This window comes from Melanotaenia boesemani, chromosome 5 (genome assembly GCF_017639745.1).
Source record: "Melanotaenia boesemani isolate fMelBoe1 chromosome 5, fMelBoe1.pri, whole genome shotgun sequence".
NCBI lineage: Eukaryota > Metazoa > Chordata > Actinopteri > Atheriniformes > Melanotaeniidae > Melanotaenia > Melanotaenia boesemani.
This window is the reverse complement of record NC_055686.1, coordinates 36,572,311-36,583,862: the sequence shown is the minus strand read 5'-3', so window position 1 is coordinate 36,583,862 and position 11,552 is coordinate 36,572,311.

The window sequence follows — 11,552 nt, the reverse complement described above, 5'->3', positions numbered from 1 at the left end:
AAGAATAAATAAAACAGACAAAACCAAATTTAATAATTCAGTTAAAAGCTAAGCCAAAAGGTAAGTCTTGAGCCCCTTTTTAAAAAATGTAAACAGTCTCTGCAGCCCTGAGGTTCTCTGACAAAATGTTCCACAGATGAGGGTCATAGTAGTGGAAAGAGGCCTCACCAAAAGCTATGGTTTCAACTTTGGGAACAGCTAAAAGGCTGGTACTAGAGGACATCAGGGTCTGCGAGGGCTCATAATTTCAATGCAGGTCTGTGTGAGCAGGCTGGCCTAAGAGCGGCTGGAAAAACAGTGAGGCGAGGACCCCAGAATCCAATCCAAAAAAGGTTTTATTCATCAATCACAGAACACATAGAAAACTCACTCCCTCTGTTCTATGGGTAGTCCAGTCACCATCAGCAGCCACCCAAATGAGCAAATCCTCCTCATTTATCCTCTGCTGCTGATTGGGCTGTACCATTCCCCCAACAGGTGCATTCTCAATTATAACCCATTTCTCTGTTAAAATTAATTCTACAAAAGCTAAAAATATTCACACACACTATATACTTAATATGGCAACCCTGAAGTTAAACCAAAAACCCAATATACAAATAACTCCAACAATCTTCCTGCCACATGGTCTCTCCCAAATCATTAAAAGAAATCCAGGCCACCTGAAACCCATTTGCCCGGTCACCCTGGAGAGGCCATGTGCCAGGTAAGTAAAGCTCCATTACTTCATTAAATTACCTATGACTTCAGATTTACACACAATGTTCTGCCTATCACTGTTAACGGCTGTCTTTGCAGGCATCTGTAAAACAAACCACATCAGTATTAAATAAACAGTTCAACCTTTGTGCATAATTGTAATTCTTTTAAAGTGCCAAACTGTAACTAAACGTGAAAATGTACATGAACCAATTAGTGTGCTATACAATATTTACAAGTCCCAGGTAACGTAACGAACCTCTGCTTCGTTACAGTCTGCCAAATAAGATGACCCAAGACCATCAATCCATCAATCAATCCAATTTAATTTATAAAGCACTTTTCATACATGATTAAAGCCATTAAAACACAAACATATCTCTCTTCCTCTCTATCTCTCTCTCTCTCTCTCGCTCACACACACACACACACACACACATACTTGCTGTAACTATAACTGATAATCTAAATATTATTAGTTGGTTTTTCCATTTTAGCACCAGTTGGAAGAAGAAGTGAAAGTAGCCTTAGCAGGGGGAAGTAGATGGAACATAACATCGTCCGTAAACATGGCAGATCTTTATGGTAGAAAATGGGATCTGAGTAAAAGGGGATCTGTGCCCCAGTAAAGCTCTTTGTCTAGCAACACCCTTGTTTTCAATACCTTGTTGAATGCAAAAGGAAAAAGTCCAGCCTGGTATTAACTGAATGAAACACGCCATATCTCCAGAAAGAGAGATAAAATCTGTTTGTTGAACCTAGACAAGGTAAAACTATGTTAAGTAAGTTTGGACCAGTTCTGATCCCAAGCTGTTACTAATTGTCCCGTCATCATAAACAAATGTGTCTTTATCACTGGAGAATATTCAGCAACAATAATAAGCATGACTCTTTATGTCATAGCTTGACCCAAATTATCCAAGCTCTATAATAATGTCAGTAGGTGTCCAGAGTGTTTCTGTTCTCCTGTGTTTAAGAGAAAATTCTCAGTATTGTGTGAAACATCGAGACATTCAGTTCTGTTTGTGGTTGAAATTCTGACAAGGAGTTAACACTTGAACGTACAGTCTCTGCTCCCAGTGAGGAGTAAGGAATTGGTCCAAGAGCGTAAAAGGAGGTCAGTGTGTATGTTATGTGTGGTGAGTGTACACATTCATGTGTGTGTGGTTTCTGCTGTTCTCATGACCTCTCCTCTCACAGAAACAAACAGAACTCCCAATAAAGTCAAATTCCACAGCATTTGGAATTTCTTTGTTGGTCATTGAACTGCCATTCTCATCCTTCAACACTACTCACACACACACACACACACACACACACACACACACACACACACACACACACACACACACACACACACACACACACACACACACACACTTAAAAATTGTCTGCTGATCCCAACACATAACCTTTTGCTCTTTGACCTTTAAAAGCAGCAGGGCTCCATCACAGTCTGGAAAAAAAAAAAAAAAAATCTTTGGTGATGTTTTGCCATTTGTCTTGCTCAAAGTGTACACTGAGCCAAAAGCAGCCATTTAAATGCCAAGGGGAAAAATAAGTGTGTGTGTGTGTTTACTGTTATTACCCCAGCTGTGAGGAGCTTAATATGTTTACACAGTCATGCTGTGAGGTTTTGCCCCACTTCTGTGGACAAAAAGTAACTTCCCATAATATAAATCATTAGATTTTGGCATGAAAATTTGGAGGACATGATTTTTTTTTTAGAAATTATGAAAACATCCTATGTATGAGTGTTTAAGAATGACAGAAAAGGAGTTTTCTGACTACGTCAGCCACTTCAAGTCTAATTTCCTCCTGTGTTTTAATGTGAGCGCCCAATTCCCCTCCCCTCGCTCCCACACAAACACATCCATGCACGTCTGGTTTATATTGGCTGTGGGGACTTTCCATTGAGACAGTGCATTCCTGGCCTCTTCCTTTAATCTTAACTATCAATACTGAATGTCTAACACAAGTTTTTTTACCATAGATCTAACTGAAATGTAATGTAAAAAAACTGAATCCACTTTTATGTTTGCTAAACTTCCAGATGTTATAAACTAAGGCAGAACGTAGATCTCTGAATGTAATTTCAAATTGGGCTTATTCGCAAATTCCTCCAAGTACATGTAGTGTAAAACCCTTATGTACCATGTACTACATGCACATGACATTTAACATAACTGGATTAACATCTTGAGAACACCCTCAGGTCAGTCATTTGTTTTGGGGTCCTTGCTGAAACCCTGTTATGGTCTACATAGCAGCTTATCCAGTTATTGTTTGCTAGGTCTGTCAGCAGCACATTAGCTGGAAGCTAAAGGCCTATTTTTGCTGGACGCAGAAGACAGAAATGCTCTTGGATATGATTCTTTGTCTTAAATCCACAGAGAGGTCTGCTTTAATCTGGATAAACTCTGTGGTCTTCAAAGGGAGGTTCCTCAAAGCTTTGAGTGGGTCTAAATTTCCAGATCAGGAACTTCTAAGGCCCATTGATGCCCAATGCAAGAGACAGATACACAGATGGACGGACAGTTTCCTCCATCTTCTGCATCGGTTACATCCGTAATTTGGTCCATTTTCACAGAGCTTAGCTGTGACACTGGAAATCACGGGACCAGTGCTGAGCAGAATAGCTGACATGCAACCAGCAAAAGAAAAACCACAGAAGAAGAGAATCAGTGAGGAAAAAAAACAAAAGAAAAAAGAATAAATAAAGACAAGGACAACAACTGTAGAAATTGTGCGATCTTTTGAAGAAGGACTATGCGAGTGTTTAGGGTGTGTTAGGTGGTTAACTTAAGCATTACCACTGCCAAACGGTGTCTTATGCTGATATTGGCTTGTGGGAGTGAACTCTAAACTCTGCACTGCCCCCTAGTGGAGAAATTGACTTAACATCCATGGCAACGTAAAAGACACATGGATGTACGAGGACGGTGACTTATGACAATGTTTGAAATGGACGTCGCTGTTTATGTTCATAAGGGAGTATAAATGGGCCTTAACACTGTATGCTAAAATAATCCACTCAAAGGCTCATGTAAGGCTCAGAGTTGCAGCAGTTAGCAGAGGAAATAGATCCAAAGACTTTATTTATAAAAACTGAATATACAAAATGAGGCAAGGGTATGGAGTTAAATCCAAGCCATTGCTAGATGACCATATCTGTGTTTCCATCCATTTGTTTTTCAGGCTCATTTTCAATTTTGCAAGTTTTCCATTTATAGAATAAATGGAAAACTTGGCAAAGTGATGCAAATAAAAGAGACAAAGTGCAATATAAATAGATTCAGGGAATAAAAACTTGTATTACTTACAAATGAACTCAGTACTGTTACTACAGGGTCTTTTCCATGAGTACAAGCCCAAGAAGGCAAGAGGCTTTGACTGGTGGCCTTTTAATCATGATATTTAAATTTTCTTTTTCTTTTCTTTCTTCAGAATATGTGGCACAAGTCGATTATCTGACTAATCAACTCACATTTGTTTAGTTAGACCCCCCAATAAATAAATAAAGATATTTAAAAATATTACTATGACATTAGTTATCTACGTTTCCTTTTGGCTAAAGAAAACCACTCTGGGCGAAATGTAGTTTATTGAAAATGTAGTTTAATATTGGTTGAATTTGGGAGCCAGGGGCTTAAATGACCAATGTTACAAATGCTCCTACTTTGCTGAAGTTAATACAAATCTGCTGTTCATGCCATTAAGTTATTCAGTAACATATGGAAGTCGTTTATCTTTCCAGGTGAGATGAAGACTAACAGACCCTCCCTAAGTTTCCAGCTTAGGCCTCAAAAGAAGCACCAGATGTGTAACTTCAGTATGTTCCTCTGTCTTCACCCCCTCTGTTTCTCATATTCCTACATTAAATGACTTTCTACCCACAGCCAGTCTTTAGCAAACATTTTTGTGAGAACGATGAAGAGTGAGATGCAGAACTAATGTGTTTGTGTACATTTAGTGTCATTTGTGAACTTGGGTGGCATTAAAATAATTTGGCATTAGCTGAAGAGAAATGTGCAAACATCTGCTGTACCTTCTCAAAAATGCATGCACTCAAAAATTAGAAGATTATGTGAAGACTGACAAAAAATCAGCCAGGGGGGATCACTTTTTCTTTTCCAATTTTTTATGTGTTACGAATGAATAAAATGTCATTTAATTCAAACTGATGCAAAGACTTCAGCATGGTATATGTATAGAATCGTAATGTAAATGCCTTATAATTCATTTGTAGCGTTAAAGAGACTCATGAGATGTGTGATTCAAACAGTTTGCTTTGTAGTTACCTTTGGTCTGTGTTAGCCGGTACACACATAGAAAAGTGTGTTTTACTGACATCAACCATTCCTGTGGTTTTTAAATTTGTTTATTATGCTGTTGAAATGTTGACCAGCCAGTGGCATGTTCTGTGACAATAAGAGAATTTTATTTAAACTGTTTTTACATACGTGATTTTTTCTTGCGCTCACAGCCATGTTGCTCATCGTTGCCATAAAGTGTATTCTGTTGTACCTGTAAGACTGAAAGAAGGTTTGTAGGTTAGTAATCATCACAGTGATTTCTTTTTGTGAGTAAATGTAATATTTTTGTCTTGTTACTTAATTGTATTTGTTTAAGAGTAATTGGTATTTATATTCTTTTGTAAAGATTTTTTTATGAAGTTTTCTGTTTAAATAGTTTATTTTTTCCTTATTTTATCTGTGAAAGTTTTGGTATCTTTTGTTGTGGGTAATGAGCACTGTGACATTGTCTGAATGTTTTTGTTTATTGAAAATGCAGCTCAGAATAAATGAGCGCTGGACAACATACTGAAACCAGTCTCTGTGATTTACAGTGTACTGGCTACACAGTGCTCCCCAGCCTGTGTGACGCCTGCTGCTGGTCCAGATTTCCCAGGTCTGGTTCCGGAAACATCGGCAGGACAGTTTAGTACCTCTTTTACTAAAGAGCTGTGCTGTTGGGATATAACCAGAACATGACTTGGCATTTTATAACTTAATAAACAAGGTGAACCTTGAAAGAGATGTTATATATGTGTTTCAATCAGCATACTATTTTTAATTTAATGCAGTTTAAATCATTTGCAGATCATTCTGTTTTCTTTTTACACAGAATATTTTATGTCAATCAATAAAAGGAATAAAGTTAAGAGTATGATTAATGGGGAACAAGGTTAGCTTCAGTTCAGAGTGAAACACATGATCGTTACGAGTAGCGAATTAAAAACAGCGAGTAAAGGACCAGCAGAGACTAAGATAAATTATATCGACTTATTACCAGCATGACCCCCACCCAAAGCAAACAAACATAAATATGTGGTTGTTCTAGTTCTGGTGACCACTGTGGGAGAGCCCTTCATCAACAGCAGCACATTGAAGGACATAGACCAGCTGTGTGCGTGTGTGTGTGTGCGCGCACGTGTGTGTGTGTGAGTGAGTGTGTGGTCTTATTCTGTTATCTATAAGAGACGACAGGAAGTTGGGGTCTTGTCTAAAATTATTTCAAAACCTTGAACCAGAAAGAGAGTAAAACATAGAGCAAGTTATGATTAACAAAATGAGTAAAAGGAGATGGAAAAACAGAGGAAGAGGAGAAAACATGGTCAGGCAGATAACAGTAAGAGGAGGAAGATTTTCTGTTCATTTCTCCAGACATAAAAACACTGAACACATCAGCTTTCATGCTACCACTGCTTTTAGATACAAATCAAGAACATAAATGTTTGATGCTTCTCATCTCCAAAGTTATAAATGTTTTCAGATATATATATATATATATAATTGTGCATGATGGATATAATCCCTTAATTTTAAAATTATATAAGTAAGGAAAAAGATCCTGAATGACATATCATAGAGTGTCAAAAAATATGTAAATCATGGACTTACTTTTCTGGAGGGGCTTCCTTGTGTAGCATACTCTCAAAAAATAAAGTACCTAATTGTGCCTTAAGAGGTACAATGGACTGCCACTGTACCCTCAAAGGTTCTGCTGTCTCATCAGTGGTATGCATTTGTACCCTTGCAGTCTGAACTCTATAAAGATCAGTATTACTAAACTAATGTACAAGACAGCCTCCGTACAATATGAGGTTCAAACAGCTCAAATAAAACATAATTAAGTAGTTGCTGTTGAAAGCACAACATCAGTGCTTTTGAGATACAGTGACAATCCTTTGCTCCATTGACGCTCTATGATAAATACCAATCTGGAGCGTCTAACTTCTGTGTCATTTACATGCATAATTTCATAAATTAAAAAAAAAAAACTTGCTGATGCATAGCCTGTCATAGCAAACAGAATAACACCAGAAACCATGGCAGCAGTGTTGAGCAGAATTACTGGCATGCAACCAGCAAAATGAATAGAGGAGAAGAAGCCACACCGTATCTAATGGTCAACTAATACTGTGCTGACATTTGAGCTTGGGTATGAACTCTGACCTCTGCACTGCCCTCTGGATGTATTGCCTAGCAATCATGCTGATATAAAGAATGCATGTAAGTATGAGGACACTGACATTTGAAACAGACATTCTTATTCATGTAAGGAATGGGAGCAGAAATGAGCTTTAAGCCTTGGGAACGTGTTCTATAAATAAAACTCTGTACTATATTTTTCCAACAACTGTTATTACATCTGACGCATTAATTTAGAAATATCCAAGCCTATTCCTCTAAAGATCATCTTCACCTATAGGATGTGTGGGCTTCCTTACTGAAACTATTCACACACCACATCATTTTTTTTTCAATGAAAGTAGGCCATCTTTGCCCAGACACTGCTACAGTTCAAACCATGATACAACCACCGCCGTGCATGTTTCACAGATGTCAAAGCAGCAACAAGACATTTATGGAAATATGTCATGGAACTAACCAAAACAACCAATAAAAGGGTTTTTCATAAAGATCAGAGTGGTAAAGTAAAAAATTAAATTAAAAACAAAGCCTGTGCAGCAACAGTCCAAACCATTATACAACCACTTCTGTGTTTTACAAATGTAGATTAAGCAAAAAAGCCCAAACCATGATAATACTGGCAGGTTTCACACACGGTTCAAAATCAGGAAAACAGATTCTTTAATCAGAGTATTTCTCGTTTTAACCACAAACTTCTATTTAATTTGTTTACAAAACTAACAGCCTTCAGACCTGTCCATGTGATCTTTGGCACAGTGAAGGCAACAATGGACATCATTCACCAATATCCACATAATCTTCTTAATTTGCTTCTAAGTCACATGATCAGAATAGAATTATAAAAAAGCAGCTTTATGTATGACCAATAAATTACTTCTGAACTTTACTGCTGCAGTTTGGTTCCATGAGTGCTTCAGGACAAATAAAATGGTACGCCACAGAATACCTTTTTATCTTCCTTTACATGCTGAACCTTCTACAGTTTTTAAAGAAAATTGTCATTTGTTGTGTCAAACACATCTAGCATCCTTTAAAAGTGGTGCATCTGATGAAATTAAACCTACAGGTGAGTCTTAAGGTTGGTCAGTGGTGTAATTAACCTGGAGATCAGGGCAAAAGTCCATCTCCTAATAAAACTAATCATTATAATTAAATGTCAGTGTGGATCTGGGAGCTGCAGGTACGTTGGACATTTATGAAATTATGTTCTTGTGGTTGATGGAACGGGTCTGACATGTGTGCAGCCTAGCTGGTTTTAGGAAAACCAGCAAAAGAACTAAATCTCTTGACTGTGACTTATTTTTGCATGAATTAAATAAATGAAAAATAATTTAATTGTTTAACAGCCAAAGTTTCTGGGGGTTGTATGGCACCAAACAAGGTTTGCAACATAACTGACATAAATAAAAAAAAAAAGTTTAATTAGCACCATATTATATAAATTTTTGCCCTAAGTATTAAGAAAGTCTAAAAATCACTTTACCAGAGAGATTAATGTTGTGTTATGATTGTTATGCCAAGGTTCGAGGCAGAGTTTATGTATGAGTAATATCTGTGGCCTGTTGTCTCTATTTTTGGCTCTAAAGCTCCCAGTGGGTAACCCATTTGGCCTCTCATTTCCCTTCTCCCAGCCTGTCATTTTTCTCTCTCATCCCCACTTTATGCAGCATTTCATGAGACTGAACAGCCAACTTTAGTTGTAGAGTTGCGTTGCATCACTGTTTGTTCAACTCTACAGATTTTTCCTCCTTTTTTAGAGGATTCCAGCAGAATTTAAGACCTCATATCCAGATCAAGAGTTTGTTGTCCACATTTCTTTCCTTCTTAGTCTGCATCATGTTTTCAAGATAAGCTAATGTCTTCTAAAGAGGCCTGATTTATCACCACCAAACTGCTTTTTGTGCACTGGACCATGTCCAAAGCCAGCTCCTACCAACTTAGCTGATAAAAACACATGAAATACTATAGCTGTGGCTAAGTACGTGCTTTAAATGATATCCAAAGCAAAAGTTTCTCTTCTCCATAGATTTTGAACATCTGCAGACATAAATCAGTTTCTTTGCACTTTTAAGTAGCATACAGAACAAATGTTTATGAACCTGGGCTAAGAATTATGCTTCTGAATCTAGTTAAATGTTATTGTGAATAAAATTTGTTTTCCCTCACACTCAGACACATTCTCTGCTCTCAAAATTTCTGCTCTTGGATATTTTTTCCTCTCTCTTGGGTTGCTGAAAAAGCTGTCTGTCAAATGTGCTCCAGCATTGATTAAATAAAAAAATAAATATCAACACCAATTTACTTGAACCCATTATTTTTACATATCTAAATTTCTTTAAAGCCTCTAGTAGTTTGAACTAATTCCCTTATATGAGATTTACTCATACTGTTTAGTTTAATTGACTTTTGACATAAATACAATAATAAACTATAGATGATTTGCATAAACTTGCAGATCCAGAACCACAACCAGCAGTACTAAAAAGATGGCAATAGTTTGTATCCATAACTATTATTTTTTTATTCATTGCATCATCTACAAAATCATTTACTGGTGGTGGATTTCTTTTCCTGTCCTTTCCTTTACATCCATGGTGCCATATTTAAAATTCAAAGAGGGCAGAACTTTCTAACATTGTCTAATTGTTAACATAACACAGGAACTAAAGCACATAACTCAAATTTATAGCAGAGCAATTAAAAAAAAAAGTTAAATTTATTATTTCACTGCACAATGTAGAAAATTATTAGAAACAACTTATTTGTTTTATTAATGAGACAATGTTTATACAAAACAAAAAATAATAATTAGTCACTAATAAAAAGTTTATGTTCAAACAAAATCTGGGCTAAGAGTGTGGAGTCACTTTGTCAAGTAAAACAAGCGCACCCTGAGGAAGGTGAGGACGATTTTGTCGAATAATCTCATATTCTACTGGAGGAGGTTTGACAGACAGTCAGTGTGAGGGAAAGAGACCAAGTCTGAGCGCAGAGTTTTGAAAGGAAGAACGATATATTTGAAAGTAAGAGGGACTTTCTGAGTGTGAGAGCATAGTTTTGAGAGAGAGCAAGATGATATTTGAGCGTGAAAACCAGAAATCTTGCTCTCAAAGCAAACAATTACGCTCTAGATTAAAGATAAAGAAAAATACCCCCATAGGCAATGACCTCTTTAAAATGAATAGCAACATGGCCGTTTATCGTGACATTTCATAAAGATACTGGCGTTTGAAGGACAGAGATTTAACGTTTGTGGACTCTGACCACTGCTAGTTGAGACGTTGCAGGACGACAAAATGTTGCTCCATTCTCGTCTCTCCTGGACTGACGGAGTCCAATAAGCCTGCAAGCTGCTTTCACAGTGATGTGTAGTCACAGACATGATCTGGCACGTCTGCAGTCACTGGTGAGGTGTTCCGGGCACGTCCCAGTGAAACAAGACCCCTGGAAAGACCCAAGACACTCTGGAGGGACTACATCTCTTGGCTGGCCTGGGAATATCTGGAAACGTTCCTCTGTAGAGGAATCCACTGCAGACTCATGGTGGGATTCCTCGCTGGAACCTAGATACTGTAGGTTGTGTGGAATCCACTGTAGACCAAGGGCTGTAAGTCACCAAGGCCAGTCGTAAGCTGTCAGTCTGGAATGGTGATCTTTTGTACTCGTCAGTGTGGACCAACCAGTACCGGATTTTTCTTCTTCTTCTTCTTCTTCTTTTTTTTTTTTTTTTTTTTTTGCTTGTTTTCTTTTTCTCATTTTTGCCTTTTTTATGTCAGCCTCAGCCTGCCACCAGGGGAAAGGCGGGCCAATGTTAAGAACTCCTACTGCAGTATTACTAGGGTGAATTGTGCTGTGAATATGTGTGGGTCTTGAGGTGTTTTTCCTAAGGATTTGATGTGATTTTTTTGTTGTTCTTTATTACTGGGAAGTCCTTAATCTTTTCTGTGGTTGATGCCAATTCGACTGTCTAACTGCTGGCTGCCTATTTTAAAATAAAGCTTTAAAATTTATCATGGCTACATATGCTCGGGAGGATCTGGTGACTGAACCTCAACAATGCCTCGAGGGAGAATTTAGAGAGACCAATTAACCTAACATGCATGTCTTTGGTGGTGGGAGGAAGCCAGAGTACCTAAAGAGAGCTGTCTTCTCTGACAGGCCACAAAGATCCGGGATGATCCCGCCTACTCAGGACACTCCCTTTTCACCAACCTTCCCTCTGGCAGACTCAGAGTCATGTGGGCCCACAACAACAGACTTAAACACAGCTTCTTCCCCATGGCTGTGAAGAGATTGCTGCAGGAATCAGGACAATGATTGTGTTATCTATAGGTGTTATCTGGTGACATTTAGCAGCTTTTAGCTTTAGCTAAATTCCTTTGGATATAGTTGGCATCACCATCTCCCACAGTACAA